General features: G+C 38.5%; 1 pseudogene; it reads left to right on the plus strand.

Annotated features, from left to right (window-relative positions):
* The first annotated feature begins 78 nt into the window (after positions 1-78).
* On the plus strand, positions 79-20,335 carry LOC141497824 (MRG/MORF4L-binding protein pseudogene; annotated as a pseudogene).
* Positions 20,336-20,904: the final 569 nt, after the last annotated feature.

Below are 20,904 nucleotides of genomic sequence, written 5' to 3' on the forward strand. Positions count from 1 at the left end.
GTTCAGATTAAGGAATGGCTCCGTCAAATTGGGACTGAGTGGACCACTGGGGATGTGGGATCAGAAATTCATCTCCCAATGGGGGCTTTGAAAACTACTCCCAATCACTCTGGGAAGGATGGTAGGGAAAAGTCAAGGTTCCTGCTCTCAGGGAGCTTGTGTGTACCCTGGTATTCAGAATACTTGGAACTAACCAAAACTGATGGATGGATAGGTGGGTGTGTGTATGTATGTATGCATGTGTGTGTGTGCATGTTTGTGGAGAATGTCAACACATAAAGAGGAGCTAGAAAACCAAGGAAGGAGGATAAATACCCTTATCCAGGAAAGGCCTCTGAGAGGGAGGCCAAGACTGAAGAAAATAATTTTATCTATTGACTTTACAATAATCTCACAATATTTGTATCTTTTGAAAATAATTCATGGGGATTGTGTTTTCTTTTGGCTACTATCACTGTTTTCTATAGTTTGGTATTGAATTCATAAAATTTCAACACATTCTTTATTCTTTATCATGAAACCACATTTTCATCATATTGGATATGAAGTGTACATTCCTTTTATAATCCATTTTCTTAAGTCTTACTTTTATTATAGTTGGCAGATTTTCAGTGTACTTTAACCAGATGGATTTCCAAGGCCACTGAGACATGTTTCTTTCCATCTTTGATCCTTGGGATTGGCCAATGAACTCAACTCTTAGGAGACAATGCAGAGTTCTAGACTGAAGTAATTCTCATATAATCTTTGGAGCACTCATACAGGTCTGCTAACAACAAGAAAAAAAGGAAAGGGCCTTTTTGATGAGCTATAGCTGTGTAGCTATGAGTCACTCAAAAGGATCTTGGTTAACCAGTTCCTGTCTTCTTGATGAGAGAAGAGAGACAGCCCTTCCTCCATTCAAGGTCAATATGTGACCCATGAACTTGGGATTCAATTCTTTCCCTGGTCTTTATTCTTTTGTTTTGGGAGTTTGGGTTTTGTTTAGGGACATTCAGTGGATAGAATACCAGCCCTGAAGTCAGGAGGACCTGAGTTCAAATGCAGCCTCAAATACTTGACATTGACTAGCTGGGTGACTTTGGGCAAGTCACTTCACCTTGATTGCCTCACATCCAGGACTATCTCCAGTCATTGTGATTCCCATCTGGCCACTGAATCCAAATGGTACTGGAGGAGAAACTGAGGCTGGTGACTTGGTACAGCACTTCATCATGTAAAGCCAATTCACTTGTTTGTCATGGTATCAACCCCCGATACCATGCATGGTCTTCTTTGAGAATGAAGGACAAACACAATTCTTTTGTTTGACATGAAAAAAACTGTAGACTTCAATCATGTGAATGTTAATAATAATAATAATAATAACTAACATTTATATGGCAGTGACAGGCACTGGTTTTTTTTAGTTGTTTTTTTGCAAGGCAGTGGGGTCAAGTGACTTGCCCAAGGCCACACAGCTAGGACATTAAGTGTCTGAGGTCAGATTTGAACTCAGGAACTCCTGACTCCAGGCCCAGTGCTCTATCCACTGCGCCACCTAGCCACCCCTGACAGGCACTGTTAAAGGTTTTACAATTAGAATCTCATTTGATCTTCACAATCACTTTTCTAGGCAAGTGTTATAATTTTTTCATCTCCATTTTGCATATGGGAAAACGGAGAGACAGAAATTAAATAAGTGACTTTCCCAGGATCATTCTGCTAGTGTCCTTCTGAAGGTAGATTTGAACTCAAATCTTCCTGTCTTCAGATCGCGTGCTCCAGTCACTGGACTATTTAGCTGCCTCCAAATTTCCTGGGGCACCAGTTACTAACACGTAATACAAAAAAGTAGTCTGGAGCATTGGAAGAGAGATACTTCAACCCCTCAGGGGTACCCCAAAAAAAGATCAGGAGCAAATGATTTGGCCATCTTTATCCTAGAAGCGTGAGGCTGGAAAGTGTTACCCCCTAAACAAATTTCTTTTTTTTTACTAGTATGATATGTAGTCACTTATGGAGAATGTAGATGGAGTAGTATAGTCTCCATTTGAGAATTTCTGTATTTCCATGCATGTTCTGCAGTCTGGTGAAGATGTCCAGCTCCTAGAGTCTTACCTAGAGTTCTTCTGACATATAAAGTTTATATCAGATTGCTTTCTGTCAGGAGGAGGGGAGAGGAAGAGGAGGAAGGGAGAAAAAAATGTAAAACTCAAAACCTCGTTTAAAAATGACCATTGCATATAGTTGGAAAAATAAATAAATAAAATATTTAATAAAATTCTTCTGACAGAGGCTTTTGTATAGCCTAGAATAAAAATGTGAATTTCATCAGTAAAAATGATCTTTTTCCAATCCTGTACTTTAATTTTGTTGAGTCTGACTGGTGAAGAATAGTTTCTCTTAATGGTAACAGTTAGCAGGGTGGTTTTGGTTTGGTTCTGTTTTTATCTTGCTGATCTCTCTGTTCACAACTATACCCTGCACTTTAGAGGAACTAGGATCAATCGACTTTGTAGGTTCCCAGCAGTTTTTCGTTTTTTTGATATTTTCTCCTTTGAGTTTTGGTTAGACTGATTCTGTTTCATAATAGACTTGAATAAGCCTTGAAGTGTTTGCCGTCCCCATACCAACGTCATTGAAGTGTCCTCTTTAGGAGCTATGACTTTTGTGCATTCCCTGGAACAATATCAATTCTTAAAAACACAACAAAAAAAGATAAAACTCAGCACTCAAATGACAGAAAATAGTAGGAAAATCAGATCAATCCAATCTCATCTGATCAAAGTCAAAGGTTCTGAAAACTCACATGATTTTACAAAATGAGAGACTATATAAAATTATTATTTGTACTCATGCACAATTTAGAAAGCAAGAATTATAAAGTTAACCACACTTCCTGTAGGTTACCCCTCAGGATACTTTAAAAAAATCTTAAGTGATTTTTATAATTCATTTTTTTTGCCTCTAAATTCTTTTCACTTTCACCAGTCCCTCCTCCACTCTCTGAAAAGCATTATATGTTGCAAAAACAAAGTCAAGAAAAATGAATAAATGAAAAACAATATGCTTCAATCTGCACTTGGAATTCTTTAGTTACTCTCTGGCTTTGGATAGAATTTTTATCAAGAGTTATTTGGAATTGTATATCCTTGATTGATCAGAGTAGCTGAATCATTCACAGCTGATCATTGTTATGATATTACTGTTACTGTGAATAATGTTTTTCTGATTCTGCTCACTTCACTTTATATTAGTTTATATGAGTCTTCTTAGGTTTTTCTGAAACCATATCCCTTGTTATTTCTTTTTGTGTGTGTTTTTGCAAGGCAATGGGGTTAAGTGACTTGCCCAAGGTGACCCAGCTAGGTAATTATTAAGTGTCTGAGAGAGGATTTGAACTTAGGTCCTCCTGACTCCACGGTCAGTGCTCTATGCACTGCACCACCTAGCTGCCCCTCCCTTTTCTTTTCTTACAGTACAATAATATTCCATCACAATCATGTACCAAAACCTGTTCAGTCATTCCTAAGTTGATTGGCATCCCCTCACAAAGAGTTGATTTATATATTTGTATACATAGGCGAACTTTTCATTTTTCTTTCATCTGTTTTGGATATGCATCTATAGTGATATTGCTGGATCAAAGCGTATAAACAGTTTTTAAAGTTCTTTGGGCATAGCTCCAAATTGTTCTTCAGAATGGTTGAATCTGTTTACAACTCTACCATTAGTAGAGTAACTCATGAGAAAACTGTTCCATATCATTCAGTTCATTCATTAGTGTCACAATTTTTCTACAACCCAGAATTTGTCATTTGCCTTTTCTGTCATGTTAGCCAATCTGATAGGTATGAAGAGGTATCTACAACCTATTTTTCTAATTATTATGCATTTCTCTTATTATTAGTGATTTAGAGCATTTTTCATATGACTACCAATAGCTTTGATTTCTTCTGAAAACTGCTTGTTCATATCCTTTGACCTCAAGATACTTCTTGGCTCATTTCCATATTTATTCTTAACCTCTTGAGTTCTAAAATAATATGGGGGGGCGGAGCCAAGATGGCAGGTGACAAGAAAGGATCGAGTCTTAGGCGCTCTCTGATAAAACTCATAAGCTAAGGACTCTAAACTTTTGAGAGACAGAACCCACAAAGGGACTCAGAGAGGCAGTTCTCCTACTCAAGGCAACCTGGAAAAGAGCAGAAAGGCTCTGCTTCAGGGTTCGGAGGGGCAGCCTGCCAGAGAGGTGGCTTGCCAGAGCGAAAGAACTTCAGCCTCCCGGAGGCAGCCCCAGGGCGCTGGGAGCCAAAGCTCACAGCAGCGGGGGAGTCTCCTGAATTACACCCCGTGGAGCATCGGGCACAAAGTGGGGAAACAGCAGGGGACCTCTGCCAGAGCAAGCACGTTTTGCCCAGCCCTCAGGGCACACAGCTAGCAGCTTGGTCTTTCCCCAGGCTGATCCAGGAAACAGAAGCAGGCAGAGCGGGTAAGCAGGAGCCCCCAGGGCATGAGCCCATTGAGCTGAGGGAGGGGAGTGAAAAGAGAGACTGCAGAGCTCTGTCCTCTGCCCCTGGAACAGGACTCTGGGGCTCTGACCACATTCAGATCCTGATCACAGTCCAGGCCGCCACATGGAACAGCAGGGCCCCCCCACCTCAGCCCTGTGGCAGAGGGGGGTTCTTATGGTCATTCACAGACCAGGAGGGAGGACAGAGCCTCACACACTGAGATCCTTGTGGGAGTGTCCCAAAAGCTCAGGAAGCCCCCCAAAACCAGGCCCAGGCTGGGAAAATGAGCAAGCAGAGAAATAAGAGGAACACCATTGAGAAATATTTTGCAAATGAGCCCAAGAAGGATCAAAATACTCAGTCTGAAGATGAGGAAGCACAAGCTCCTGCATCTAAAGACTCCAAGAAAAAACAGAAATTGGGCTCAGGCTATGATAGAGCTCAAAAAAGACTTTGAAAATCAAATGAGGGAGTTGGAAGAAAAACTGGGAAAAGAAATGAGAGAGATGCAGGAAAAATATGAAAATGAAGTCAGCAGCTTAGTCAAGGAAATCCAAAAAAATGCTGAAGAAAATAGCATGCTAAAAACCAGCTTAGGTCAAATGGATAAAACAGTTCCAAAAGTTATTGAGGAGAAGAATGCTTTAAAAAGCAAAATTGGCCAGATGGAAAAAGAGATAAGAAAACTCTCTGAGGAGAACAAATCCTTCAGACAAAGAATAGAATTCAGGGAGGTTGACAGATTTACCAGAAATCAGGAATCAATACTTCAAAACCAAAAAAATGAAAAATTAGAAGAAAATGTGAAACATCTCATTGAAAAAACAACTGATATGGAAATAACAGACTTAGGAAAGATAATTTAAAAATTATTGGAATACCTGAAAGTCATGATCAGGAAAAGAGCCTTGACATCATTTTCAAAGAATTACTACAGGAAAATTGCCCTGATATTCTAGAAGCAGAGGGCAAAATACAAATTGAAAGAATCCACCGATCCCCCCCAAGAAAGAGTTCCCAAAAAACCAACCCCTAGGAATATTATAGCCAAGTTCCAGAACTCCCAAGTCAAAGAGAAAATATTACAAGCAGCCAGAAGGACACAGTTCAAATATCGTGGAGCTGCAGTCAGGATCACACAGGACTTAGCAGCAACTGCATTGGAAGCTCGTAGGGCTTGGAATATAATATACCGGAAGGCAAAAGAGCTTAGAATGCAGCCAAGAATGAACTACCCAGCAAGGTTGAATGTCCTCTTCCAGGGAAAAAGATGGACTTTCAATGAACCAGGGGAATTTCAAATGTTCCTTTTGGAATGGCCAGAGCTGAACAGAAGGTTTGATCTTCAGATACAGGACTCGAGTGAAGCATGGAGATTGGAGAAGAAGGGGAAAATATGAGGGACTTAATGATGATGAACTGCATGTATTCCTGTATAGAAAAATGACACTGATAATACTCATATGAACCTTCTCAGTTAACAGAGCAGGTAGAGGGAGCTTTTATACTTGAAGCACAGGAGAAAGCTGAATTCTAAGATAAAATATGGTGTAAAAATGGAGTCAATAGAAAAAAAGGGAAATGTGATGGGATAAAGAAAAAGGAGAGAGGGAAAAGGCCAAGATATTTCATATAATAAGATTTTTCTTTATTACAATGAGCTATTGCAATGATATGGAAGGGGAGAGGCAAGGGGGAATGAGGGAACCTTTGCTCTCATCAGAGATGGCTAGGAGAGGAAATAGCAAATATACTCAATGGGGTATAGACATCTGGAGTAAGAAGGAGTGGGGAACAGGGGGAAGGGGTGGGGATGTGAATAAAGGAGGAGAGGATGGACCATGGGGGGGGGGGGAGTGGTCAGATATAACACATTTTCTTTTTTACTTCTTGCAAGGGGCTGGGATTGGAAGGCCTGTCCAGGACCATAGGGCCAGGTGGATTCTGGGCCTAAGGGTTGGTATGGGGGCTCAGGACCTCTTGGCCCCAGAGCTGGGGATCTGTCTGCTGTGCCACTCAGCGACCCTACAGCAGAGTCAGAGTGGAAGGAGAGAGAAAATATACTACATAGTAGTGAAGAAATAAGAAAGGAGGGAGTTGCAATCAGCAATGGCAACGTTGGAAAAATATGGAAGTAACTTTTGTGATGGACTTACCATAAAGAATGAGATCCACCTACGACAGAGTTGTTGGTGTTGGAACAAAGACTGAGGCACATTTTTTATTATTATTATTATTTGGGGGAGGGTGCAGGGCAAGTGGGGCTGGGTGGCCTGCCTGGGGTCACATAGCAGGGTGATCTTTGAGTGTCTGAGGCCAGATTTGGACCCAGGTGCTCCTGGCTCAAGGGCCAATGCTCTGTCCTCCACCCAGCCACCCCTACTATTATTACTATTTTATTTTATTTTGGGTCTTTTTTTTCTTCTTTTTGCTTTTTGCAGGGCAGTGGGGATCAGGTGGCTTGCATGTCACAGGGTTGGGTGATTGTAGGGTCTATGGGGCTGGATGCGGGCTCGGGTGCTCGTGGCTCCAGTGCTGGTGCTTAGTCCATTGTGCCACCTCGCCATACCTACAATTATTACTATTTTTTTATTTTAATTTTTTTCTCTCCTCCTTTATCGCTCAAGCAAGTCTATATTCATGGGGGGAGGGGGTATTTTGTTTACTCTTAAACAAGAATATTTTATTAATGTAAAAAAATCATTTGCACAAAATGAGAATAAAAAAGAAAAGAAAAGAAAGAAAGAAAAAACAAAAAAAACCCTAAAGCCCCCCCCAAAACAAAAAACAATACAAGGTTCTGTTTGAATATTTTCTTATTTATTAATTAAAAATTTAACCTCTTCTTATTAAACAATCATCTTGAATTTTCACTCCATTTCATTTGAACTTTATTGAATTTAATATTTCTTGAGTGATTTGAAGAAACTCCTTTCCCAATAATAGTTACTCATATCTCTTTATATTAACTTCTTTCCTCTCCTGTGATTAAATAAATATTAAAATTGCTTTTAAAATATAACTGATTAGCAATGTAGGTAATAATTTTAAAAGGATAAAATACTTATTTAAAATATCTCAATTACAAGATATTTGATCACAATTATAATATCCTTAAACCATCACTGTAATTACAAATGACTTCCTTTCTTGTCTGGTTTTTTGTGAGCCAATCAAGGTTAAGTGACTTGCCCGGGGTCACACAGCTAGTAAGTACCTATCAACTGTCTGAATTCAAATTTGAACTCAGGTCCTTCTGACTCCAGGGCTGGTGGTCTCTCTCCATTGCACCATTTAGTTGCTCTTAGATAACTTCTTTTTACTCATGAGAAAACTGTTCCATATCATTCAGTTCATTCGTGATAACAATATCTCTTCTTCAGAATTTGCTTCATCTTCTTCACAAGAAAACCAAATAAGGCCTTGCTATCTTCTTTCTTCCCTTCTTCTCTAGCTTATCTCCCACTGTGACAGGAAAACAACCTTCACATCTCTCAGGTTCTCAACAACCTCCCCAAGTGTTAAAACTAACATTTCTACTACATTCCATTTGATTCTTAAGGTTACAATAACTTAAATTGTACTCTCTGTAGGAGAGGATTTTGAAACAAATGTTTCATTTCTCCTTGAGACCAAAAATTTTCCATTCGTTGAAAATCATTTGTGGTTACATAGAATCCACATTAATGTTACATTAAGCTATACTTTCAAAAAAGAAAGGTAACAAAAAAACATGTATTAATAGAAGGAAACTAGAATACTGGTACATTTATAAGAGTACAAAAAAGTGCAAAATAACATTTCATAGGTAACTTGGAATCATCTGGTCATACCTAGCTCATCTTCCCTGAATGTGCCCTTAAAGTGTCTCTGGAGCATGTCTACATTGCCCAATATGGAGGCACATAGGTAGGCACCACCTCCTTTGATTGTCTGAGTGGCCTCAATAGGTCATGTCTTTAAAAACTGCCAGACTGGGACAATCTCACTTTTTCCTGTACACTCTTCCCTGTTCTTTCTGTAGAATGATCACAATTCACCTATTGTATGGGTCTCATGAATTGAAGCATTGAGAGAGAAAGGATTTCCTTCCCCTGCTCTCCCTTTACCTATGAGTTCCAAGAAATGGGCTTTCTTTGTTTGTTTTTGTTCTATTTTATTTTGCCCATGTAGATTATGTACATCCATATGAATCTATCTCAGCGTGGTTCACAGAATAGATATTTCTAGTGTCACCTCCTCCCTCCCTTTCTAAAAGAATTCTTTGATTCCTGCCAGGAGGGGAAAACAAGAGGTTGAAGCCAAAGACTGGCCTCTTTCTTCTCCTTAGAGAATGATTCTCCTCAAATATGATTAGCATGATCTGTTGAGTGATGTGAGCAGATAAACTATGATAGATGCATCTCCTCTCAGCAGTTCAGATATCAAGAACAACCTTGAGAGATCTGCTACGGACGATGCCATCCACAGAGGAAAAAGCCAGAGCAAAGTAAACTATGTTCACTTTTTTAAAACTTTGTTTATGTTTTTCCTTTCTCTTTCATGGTTTTTTCTTTTTTTTTCTTTTTTAGGTTTTTGCAAGGCAAATGGGGTTAAGTAGCTTGCCCAAGGCCACACAGCTAGGTAATTATTAAGTGTCTGAGACCGGACTTGAAGCCAGGTACTCCTGACTCCAGGGCCGGTGCTCTATCCACTGCGCCACCCAGCCGCCTCTTCATGGTTTTTTCTTTCCCTTTCTAATTCCTCTTTCACAAGATGACTAAAATATGAATATGTTAAACAAGAATGTACATATACAACTTTTACCAGACTGTTTACCACCATGGGGGGTAGGAGGGTGGTAGAAAAATATAGAACTCATAAATTTGCAAATGGATAAATGCTGAAAAACTGCCATTACATGTAATTAGAAAATTAATTTAAAATTTCAATTAAAATATGATTAACCTAGGGGTATAATTTTTAGGTTCAGGCTGATTATCATTTCTTTTCCAGGAAAAGAGGGTGCCAAGCTCTATAGCCATCAAATGCTAGTTCCACAATGAACATACATAACAAATAGCAATGAAACCCATATATCCAAGTTGATAGCAAAGAAAATCAGAGATAGTTTACACAGGAGAATATACCAGACAATACAGAGTAAAGAAACACTCTCATTGGGAGTGAGATAACCTAGTTTAATCAAGAGAAAGAGTCCCAGATCCCACCCACAGGGCAATTCCCAGAAGTTTCTAGGGTAGCATGATGGGAACAAGGATATGATGGAGACTACCATCCTGGACACTACTTCAGCTTCTGTTTGGTCTTTCTCTTCTGTAGCTTGAAAAGAAGCTGGAATGTCCTATCTTCTCTCTTTAAGCTGGAATCCAAAAAAAGTCAGATCTTTCTTCTCTCCAATTCTCACCAGCTCTATCTGTCCTTCATGAAAGGCAGGAACATTGAGAAATCAATCTCCACCACTGAGAGAGACCAATATTATCAATCCTAAAACCAGTTTTACATTACTATTTTTGGTCTGATATATTGGTCTGATCAGTCACAGTCAGACACACTGTAATTTGTCTCAAACATAGTGATGTCATTTTGATCTTTTTTGACTACAAAGGACAAGAACCAATAAATCAATCAACCAATATTACTATTAGGAAAACCCAGAAAGTCACAGACTCAATACAAATAGTTAAATTCTAGAAACAAAATGACTTCAGAGCTACAGCTGTAATCTATTTGTGTCTATCAGGGGTCAAAACCATTAAAAATATTTTAAAATTTGAAGAAATTATAAATTATGAATTATAAAATATATTATAAATTATAAAATTATAAATTCTTCCTTATTTCCTATGAAAATGTGTTTCATACTTTACAATTTATTTAATTTATATATAAATTGTTTGCATGTGCATTTATTTCTTTAAATCATACATTGTTCAAAAATATCAATTGTATCAAATATTTTATTTTAACTTTATATTTTTACAGACCAAATTAAAGTTGAAGTGTTGAAGAAAAGGAGGTATGATGGAGGCTATGCATTACATGGTTTTATTTGCATCACTGAACATGAGTGGACACAGAAGACTCAGGCTGTTTTGTTTTCTTATACCGCAAAATTCTTGTTAAAGGAAAAATAAAGGCAGCAAAATTGAAAGAGCATTTCATGGTCTATCCATCCTAGAAATGAATCTAAAGATTCAATTTATTTTCATTCAAAGAAAGCTCAATTTGGAAAAAACTGGAGCACTTCCAAAACTTGGAATTGCTAGTCTACAAAAATCTTTTCTTTTACTATCCTGTAAAGTCCCTTACCAGATTGCCCAACAAAAGAAGTCCCACACTATTGGAGAGATTTTAGTAAAGTCATGAGCACTGGAAATGATCAGATTGGTTTGTGGACTGGACCAGAGGAGAAAATTTAAAGTGATTTTATTGTTAAACGTTAGGAAATGTTTTAGAATAGTTGATGTTTATTTTAACAATTTTGAAACACGTTGTTGAGGAATTCATAGCTTCATCATTTCCTTTTTATATTTTGTCTTTACAGCCAGATTCCTTCTTTTTGTTCACTATGGGGACATTGATTCCATAAAAGAAGAATTTTTCATTTGTAAGTCCTTTCAGGAAACAACAAAGTTCTGCTCACATTCTGAAGATAATAGAAAATTTTATTTTTGCCAAACAAAAAAATGAACTAAAACAAAAATAATTATACTCCTTACACAGAGGAAGGTGCTGCCACACTGGGTTTTGCCATTTTTAGAGAAAAAAGAAAGCCCTTTACATCACTGGCTCTTGTGACCTTTTTTTTTTTAGCTTTTTGCAAGGCAAATGTAGTTAAGTGGCTTGCCCAAGGCCACACAGCTAGGTCATTATTAAGTGTCTGAGACCGGATTTGAACCCAAGTACTCCTGACTCCAGGGCCGCTGCTTTATCCACTGCACCACCTAGCTGCCCCTCTTGTGACTTTTTAATAGAAATATGAATTGGCCACAAAAACCTTTCCAACAACTTTGAAAGACTTTTTCTCAAAACCCATAAAAGTCATCAACTTTATTAGAAGCATGTCTCTGAATACAGTGGCACAAAAAAACTAAAGCTTGGAAAGGCACCCACCCCCTCCACCTGCAGAGAAGCAGGAGGGGAAAGGAGATGGAAGTGTGACTGATAGAAGGAAGGGAGAACTGGAGAGATAGTGGTCAGAAACAAAATGCCCTTGAGGAGAAACAGGGTGAAAGAAGAAAACAGGAAGGAGAAACACTGGGAAAATAATATGAAGGGAAATACATTGTAATAATAACTGAAAAAAATTTACAGCAATTTTCTTTTTAAAAAGTTTAATTTAGGGGTGGCTAGGTAGCGCAGTGGATAGAGCACTGGCCCCAGAGTCAGGAGTACCTAAGTTCAAATCCAACCTCAGACACTTAATAATTACCTAGCTGTGTGGCCTTAGGCAAGCCACTTAACCCCATTGCCTTGCAAAAATCTAAAAAGAAAAGTTTAATTTAATTTTCATAATACTAATTAGATTTTGCTCATTCTTTTAAAAAAATCAAATTAGCCTAAAATAGTCTATTTTTTAAAAATCGGCTCCTTATTTTATTTAATAATTCAATTCACTTTTGCTTTTGATTTTGTTCATCTTTTTACCAAGAATTTCTTTCCTTCTTTCTATATTTATATCTCTTTCTCTTTCTCTCTCTCCCTTCCTTCCTTCATTCCTTCCTTCCTTCCTTTCTTTCTTTCTACCTCTGTCTTTCTCTCCATCTTTCTCTCCATCTTTCTCTTCCATCCTTTCCTTTCTCTCTTTTTCTGTCTCTTTCTTGTTTCCTTGCTTCCTTCCTTCCTCTCTTTCTCCTGTCTTCTCTTCCTATTTCTGTCTCTCTCCCACTCTGTCTCTTTCTCTCTTCCTTCCCCCTTCCTTCATTCCTTCCTTCCTTCCTCCCTTCCTCCCTCCCTTCCTTCCTCCCTTCCTTCCTCCCTTCCTCCCTCCCTTCCTTCCTCCCTCCCCTCCCCTCCCTCCCTCCCTCCCTTCCTTCCTTCCTCCAAAGTGATTTGATGAAAAAGTCACTGCCTTGCTCAGGTGGCCTAACTCATTCCAATGTTGTTGTCTTGGTGGATGCTAGGTTGGTTCAATCAGCTTGGTCAGCTGCCATGTGGACTCCTCCCTAGACTTGGCTACTTCTACTGCCAACTCCAGTGGCCTCTGCTACAGAGTCTCACCATTGAAAAGCTCTCTAATGACTCTTCTGAGTTTTTGAGGTTCACAGCAAATAAACCTGGTCAATTCCATCTCCGAATACACATTCACTGAAGATAGGGAAGAATAAAGCTGAAAAGAGAAGAAGCAGAGACATCATTCATTCACAGACACATGGCAGGAGGATGGGGGTATAAGTTATCCCTCCTCCTGCCAAGAAGCTCAAGTAATCTTTACGCAGACATCCCCAGGGACAATTTAATATATCAATAGACTCTTTAAAGATCTCAGACTTTTAAGCCAAAAGTATGATACTAGAAATAGACTTTGACGTGTTGCCAGGTTCCAAATGTCCCTACCAATCACCACTGCATCCAAGTCAGACTTCAGGAAAAACTGCCGCACAAGGGAATGAGAGACATGCAAGCCACCCCAACCTGGGGAATAAGGAAGTGTGGGGCACAGAAAGTAAGGGAGGTTTTCTATTCTCCCTCAAAAAAAAAAAAAACAGGACAAGTCATTGAATGGGTATGGGCATTAAATCTTTATCTCACAGGCAAATGATACATGAATAAGCCATGTAATCTTTATGGACATTTTCTCTGACTGCTAGGCAAGAGTTGAATAAGAAGATCAGAGAGAGCTGAAAAATCCAAAGATAAATTTAGAACATGGAGTCCAAGTATGAAAACCACTGGATGATGGACAGGAATTAGTAGAGAGAAAGAAGACCTTACACATAGTCAGGAATTAATGCTTTCTGAGGTGACTAAGCAAAAATGATATGAGACAGACTCCTTCAATAAAACAGGAGAGAGAAAACCTGTGGGAAGTGTATGAAGGAACTCAGGTATAACTTTGGAAGTAATGAACTATCCATATTGGATCAATTATTGTTTTACTGATGTTGCAATTTTAGAACCTGGGAATCTGAGGCAAAAGTAAAATAAGGACCAAGGATGATACCGACTTTGTGAAGGAGATGACACCTTGTCAAAACTTAAACCAGCTCCTTCTTGGTGTGTTGGGCTAGAACAGCTCAAACAGGAAGGGAGGCTACTGATCAGTATAGAAGGATCCTTACCATTTAAAATTTTGATTTTAAAACCTAATGTTATCTATGTTTTGTTGTATTTTTATTTATTTGAATAAATATGCAGTTGAATCTGGTTCAGGCGGGGTATCATTTTTGACCCCTCTGGTCTGGAGAGTTGCTGTGGCCTCCTAATTTCAATTCCACAAACATTTGCTAAGGCTACCTTAACTAGAAAGTTGAAGCCATCGAGAAGCTGTCCATGTGGTCCTATTGGAGCTATTCCATCAGCATACAGAGAAGGAAGTCCAGTATTCTTGTAGTCAGCCAGATCACTGAACTTTACACTCACAGTCTTGCCTCAAATCCAATTCACCTGCAAATCATGGCATTACCTTCCTGACATTAGAGGACTAAGGGCAAACAACAACAGTCTCTAGGGGTTCAATTCATTGCCAAATCTTGAAAATCTCACAATCCCTACCTGCTCCATATTACATAACTCTAACATTACATATATGCCCCTTTACATAACAACTTTCCTAGTACAAGATTTCCTCATTCTCTTGCAACAACATTTCAATTGACTTCTCTAGATTCAATCTCTCCCCTCTCCTAATCATCCTCTACACAACTAGCAACTTAATATTTCTAATGAGTAGATTGGACCTTGTGACTGATGATTCAGGAAGTTTCAATGACTCTCAATTATTTTGAAGATAAAACACAAACTTCTCTTTTTTGGCTCTAAAATCTCTCTGTCAGAACTGAGTCAAATTTTAAAAAAAAAAGCCATTCCCCAATTGACAAATGGCCAAAGGATATGCAAAGGCAATTTACAGATGAGGAGATCAAAGTGATCCATAGTCATATGAAAAATTGCTCTAAATCATTACTTATTAGAGAAATGCAAATTAAAGCAACCTCACACCTCTCAGACTGGCCAATATGACCAAAAAGGACAATGATCATTGTTGGAAGGGTTGTGCGAAATCTGGAACACTAATACATTGTTGGTGGAGCTGTGAACTCATCCAATCTTTCTGGAGCACAGTCTGGAACTATGCCCAAAGGGCAACAAAAATGTGCATACCCTTTGACCCAGCAATACCACTACTGGGTCTATACCCTGAAGAGATGATGAAAAAAGGTAAAAACATCACTTGTACAAAAATATTCATAGCAGCCCTGTTTGTGGTGGCAAAGAATTGGAAATCAAGTAAATGTCCTTCAATTGGGGAATGGCTTAACAAACTGTGGTATATGCATGTCATGGAACACTATTGTTCTATCATTCTATTAGAAACTAGGAGGGACGGAATTCAGGGAAGCCTGGAGGGATTTGCATGAACTGATGCTGAGTGAGATGAGCAGAACCAGAAAAACACTGTATACCCTAACAGCAACATGGGGGTGATGATCAACCTTGAAGGACTTGCCCATTCCATCAGTGCAACAATCAGGGACAATTCTGGGCTATCTGCGATGGAGAATACCATCTGTATCCAGAGATAGAACTGTGGAGTTTGAACAAAGACCAAGGACTTTCATTTAGGGGAAAAAAAACTTACCTTATTGTCTCATCTTGCTGTCTCTTATACTTTATGTTTCTTCCTTAAGGATTTGATTTCACTCTCCTCACATTCAATTTGGATCAATGTAGACCATGGAAAACAATGCAAAGACTGGCAAATTGCCTTCTGTGGGGGGGAGGGAAGTAAGATTAGGGCAAAAATTGTAAAACTCAAAATAAAATCTGTTAAAAAAAAAAAAGAGCGAAACAGAAAAAAAAATAAAATCTTTCTGTCATATTTCCAGACTGAACTTCCCACTTGGAGTTCCTAGGTCCAGAAATTCCATCTGAGTCTGGACAGGTTGTCCCTCCTTTTCGTATGCCTCCTTGGTCATTTCTGCCTATAAGAAGCGCCCTCAGCTCTACATCTCTAGTCACATAGCAAAGCACAACTCACAGGAAAACAAGAGCAAAGCTGTCTTTCCTTCTTGTTCCCTGGATCTAGAGTGTAAGGCAGATAGCAACACAGCCAGAGGATTCCCCTGTAGAAAGCAACCAATTTCCATAGCTCTTCACACAGTGGCAAAGTGCTCCAGTCAATCAACCAAGCAGTTACTCTGCCAGCCAGTAAGTTCCCAGCAAAACAACTGCCAGGTCTGTTTCCTTGGCTGGAAGCCTTTTGGTCCCATTCTGACTACTCCTCCTATGTTTAGTGTCATCCTGCAGTTTTTTTTCCCAAAGTGTCTTCTGTTAGCTTCTACTGCCTTCATTCAGAGCCTCCTGATGATCAGCAACTGTTTTTTTTTTCCTTTACCAAGTCAAATTCAAATAAAATCTGCTTTTCTTTTGGATATTATATATTAATATAATCTGCCCCAAATCCCCAAATGATCATTTGCTTTCTCATTTTGCCAAAGTTTGACATTTAAATCTCTTTTTAAAAAAATAAACAACAAACCAAGTCATAGGATGAGTTCTAGGGAAAAAAAAAGTAGGTTTGCTAATGATAGAGTGGAGATGGGGAGACAGGGGTCTAGCATGCATAATGGAAGTGGGAAACAGAAATGGAAGTGGGAAGGATAGTCCTTGGAGAGGGGTAGAACCCAGCAGGATGGAGATGGGGGTATGGAATAGCTGACTTAAATCTCAAACACTGAGCAGAACCAGAAAAACACTGTACACCCTAACAGCAACATGGGGGTGATGATGAACCTTGATGGACTTGCTCATTCCATCAGTGCAACAATCAAGATCAGTTATTGGGCTGTCTGCAATGGAGAATACCATCTGTGTCCAGAGAAAGAACTGTGGAGTTTGAACAAAGTTCAAGGACTATATCCTTTAATTTAGAAAAAAAACACTGATATCTTATTGTCTGATCTTGCTATCTCTTATACTTTATGTTTCTTCCTGAAGGATATGATTTCTCTCTCTTCACACTCAATTTGAATCAATGTACAACATGGAAACAATGTAAAGACCGACAGATTGCTTTCTGTGAGGGGAGGAAGGAAATAAGATTAGGGGAAAAATTGTAAAACTCAAAATAAATAAAATTTTTAATTAAAAAAATAATAAAATTTAAAAAAAGAAATCTCAAACACAAGATTAGGAGTGGAGAAAGAGGACTTTAGACAGTATCAGGTGTCTTATCATGACAGAGGGTGGCTATTCCTTCACCTGGAAGCACAGGGAGATTGAATCATGTGCCTAGTGATATGGTCCTCATAAGGGAATGAATCAGGGTTAGCTTACCCATTGTGGCCTATTGTTACCTCTGCCCTAATTTTTCTCTGCCCAACCAGCACTGAACTCTAGTCATGATGACATCTCCTCCTACGTAATTTTTCCCCACCCCCACCTTTTTAGTCCTGTTCCTTCTTCAGAAACTGTCATGTCTGGCTCATCTATCTCTAGAAATTTCCAGGCTGGAAACTTTCAGAGACCACAGGGTACCCCTGCATTAGCACTGGACACAGGACCAGATTCTGTTAGCCATAGCTAATCTATTCCACTGATACATTATTTTATTTCTTAGACAGTATCAGACAGTTTTGATATAGTCTTACATCTGCTACACTGACATATTGTTATCAATATGACCAATTATGCTGATAGTTTTCCTAATACTGAATTATCCCTATAATTGTGATATAAATCCCTCTTGGTCTTAGGGCATGATTTATGTGTTACATTACTGTTACCTCTTTGTTGTAATTAAATACAACAAAATACAATAAAACTTTTGCATTGATGGTGGGGCTATGAATTTTTCTGGAGAGCAATTTGGAATTATGCCCTAAAGGCAATAAAAATGTGCATACCCTTTGATCCAGCAATACCACTACTGGGTCTATACCCCGAAGAGATCACGAAAAAAGGGTTAAAAACCCCTCGTGTAGGGGCTGCTAGGTGGCGTAGTGGATAAAGCACCAGCTTTGGAGTCAGGAGTACCTGGGTTCAAATCTGATCTCAGACACTTAATAATTACCTAGCTGTGTGGCCTTGGGCAAGCCACTTAACCCCATTTGCCTTGTAAAAATCTAAAAAAAACAACCAAAAAAACCCCTCGTGTATAAAAATATTCATAGCAGGGGCAGCTAGATGGTACTGAATACAGTATTGGCCCTGGAGTCAGGAGTACCTGAGTTCAAATCCGGCCTCAGACGCTTAATAATTACCTAGCTGTGTGATCTTGGGTAAGTCACTTAACCCGATTGCCTTGCCAAAACCCAAGAAAACAATATCCCTGTGATGGGAAAGGATTGGAAATCAAGGGGATGCCCATCAATTGAGGAATGGCTGAACACATTGTGGTATATGTGTGCATTAGAAATCAGGAGGGACAGGATTTCAGAGAAGCTTGGAAAGACTAGCATGAATTGATGCTGAGTGAAATGAGCAAAACGAGAACATTATACACCCTAACAGCAACATGGGGGTGATGATCAACCTTGATGTCTTGCTCACTCCATCAGTGAAATGATAAGGGATAATTTTAGGGGATCTGTGTTAGAGGATACTATCTGTATCAGAGAAGGAACTATGGAGTTTAAACCACCAAAGATTATTATCTTTAATTTTTAAAAAGTTGTCTTATGTATTACATTATTTTGCTTTCTCTAATTTTTCTTTCTTCCTTAAGGATCTGTTTTTTTCTCTCAACACATTCAATTTTGAGATATATAAATATATATACATATATATATACATATCATGGAAACAAATGTAAAGACTATCAGACTGTCTTCTGCTGGGGGGAGGGGGGAATTGTATAATTCAAAACCTTGCAAAAAATGATTGGTAGAAATTACTATAGTATATAATTGGAAAACAATAAAATATTTAAATTAAAAATGTTTTTTCATTGATATTCATTTGGGAAATTGGCCTAGAGTTTTCTTTCTGTTTTTGCTCTTCAAAACCATTATCAAAATCATATTTATGTTATAAAAGGAATTTCTTTACCTATTTTTTCAATCAGTTTAAAGATCATTGGATTATTACTTAAATATTTGGTAGGATTCATTTACAAATTCATCAGGTCCTGAGAATTTTTTTTATTAGGGAGTTAATTTATGGTGTATTCGATGTCTTTTCTAATATAAGGTTATTTTAGTATTATATTTCCCTTTCTGTTAACCTGGGCAATTTATATTTTCATAAATATACTGGACAAAATAGTTCCTAATTATTGCTTTAACTTCATCTTCATTGGTGGTGCATGTACTTTTTATTTTGATAACTGATCATTTGATTTTCATCTTTCTTTTTATAAAAATGAATTTAACCAATAATTTGATTTTTTTAAAATTAGCTCCTAGTTTAATTTGTTCAATTTTTTTTTACTTTCAACTTTATTAATCTCTCCTTTGAATTTTAGGATTACTATTTTGATTTCTATTTTGGGAATTTTTAATTTGTTTCTTTTTTTACATGTCTAATTTATTCACCTGCTCTTTTACTCATGTATTCCGAGACATTAATTTTCACCTCAATACTACTTTGGCTCATCCACAAATTTTGGTACGCTGTCTCATTGTTTAATGTAACCATTCTATGATCTGTTCTTTGACCTGTTCATTCTTTAGGATTAGTTTCTAATTAATATTTAATCTATGCTTCCAAGGCCCTTTTGTTAAATATTGCATTATGATCTGAAAAGGGTGCATTTAATAAATCTGCTTTTGTGAAAGTGTCATATACAGCTGGGAAAAGATATATTCCTTTCTATTCTCATTTAATTTTCTTCAGAAGTTTAGAACTTTTCTAAAGTTTTATTCCTCTCAAGTTATTTCATAGTTTTATTAGGTTCTGAGAAAATTGCCGTCTCCCACTATTACAGATGTCATTTCCTCCTATAATTCATTTTTCTTTTAAGAATTTGGATGTGGCCGCGCACGCAGCGCTCCGCAGCGGCGCCGCTCTCTCAGCCCGACTCGAGCTATGGGGGAAGCCGAGGTTGCCACCGGCGGAGGCGGCGGCGGCGGGTCCGGCCCCCCGAGGAAGTGTGGAGCCCCGAGGTGGAAGTGTGCCTCTTCCATGCCATGCTGGGGCACAAGCCCGTCGGTGTGAACCGGCACTTCCACATGATCTGCACCACGGACAAGTTCAGTCAGAACACAGGGAGGCAGATCTCCTCCCAAGTCATCTGGGACCATTTAAGCACTATGGACGGCAAGCGAGCATTGCACGAGTCTGAGATTCTTCCATTCCCCAATTCAGAGAAGAACTTCATCCTTCCTGAAGAAATCATTCAAGAGGTCAAAGAAGGAAAAATAATGATTGAAGATGAGGTGAAGGAAGAAATAAAGGAAGAAATGGATTCACACACTGTGTTTACCTCTTCAGGAAATTTGGGGAAAGGAGCTGAAAAGTCACGTGGCAAAGAGAAAGCCAAGAGTTCATCAGATTCTGGGTCTAAAGAAGGTGCAGACGAGAGGAAACGCAACCGGGTCACAGTTGCAAATGCAAACAGCAATCCCTCTAGCCCAAGTGCAGCCAAACGTCGGAGAACATAGGCCATTGCTGATAACTTAGAAAAGATTAAGAAGGAAAAAAAATTGATGATGTTTACTTTAGTGGAAAGAATTTTTGACAAGCTTGGTACATAATTGTCATTTTTGCTAATCATTGGGGAGGGAGTGTGAAAAGATTAGCATGAGGGAAGAGCCTGAGAAGTGTTTCCTACTTGCTAGGAATATGGTTTGAATTCAGAAAAGAACCTAGCTTACCTTGGTGGCAGTAGGCTATTTGTTGAGCATTCTAGCTGAGTCTCACATTTCCCAAGGTAAAATGGTAGCTTTGCAAGTATGTACTTAAGGAATTTTGTGATGATATACATATAGAAAGGTTATTTGTGTATTCTTTGTGTTTTTGAAGTCAAAATACATTTCTTAGAGATGTACTATCCCTTTAGGTTCTTAACAGTTTTCCTTGATTTGGTATCTGAAACCAGTTGTAAGATGAGATTTTTTTTTTAACCATAGTAAAGTAAAAGCCAGAGTGAACTAGGGAGACAATTCAAAGGGGGACCTCTTTCAAATGGACAAATTACCATCTACTAAGCAAAGCAATATTCTCAGATACACAATTTGGAAGTAGGAGCAGTAAGCCTAAAAGACAAGATTGACTGCTGTGTCAGAAAATAAGGTTCAATTTT

This window comes from Macrotis lagotis, chromosome 1 (genome assembly GCF_037893015.1).
Source record: "Macrotis lagotis isolate mMagLag1 chromosome 1, bilby.v1.9.chrom.fasta, whole genome shotgun sequence".
NCBI lineage: Eukaryota > Metazoa > Chordata > Mammalia > Peramelemorphia > Peramelidae > Macrotis > Macrotis lagotis.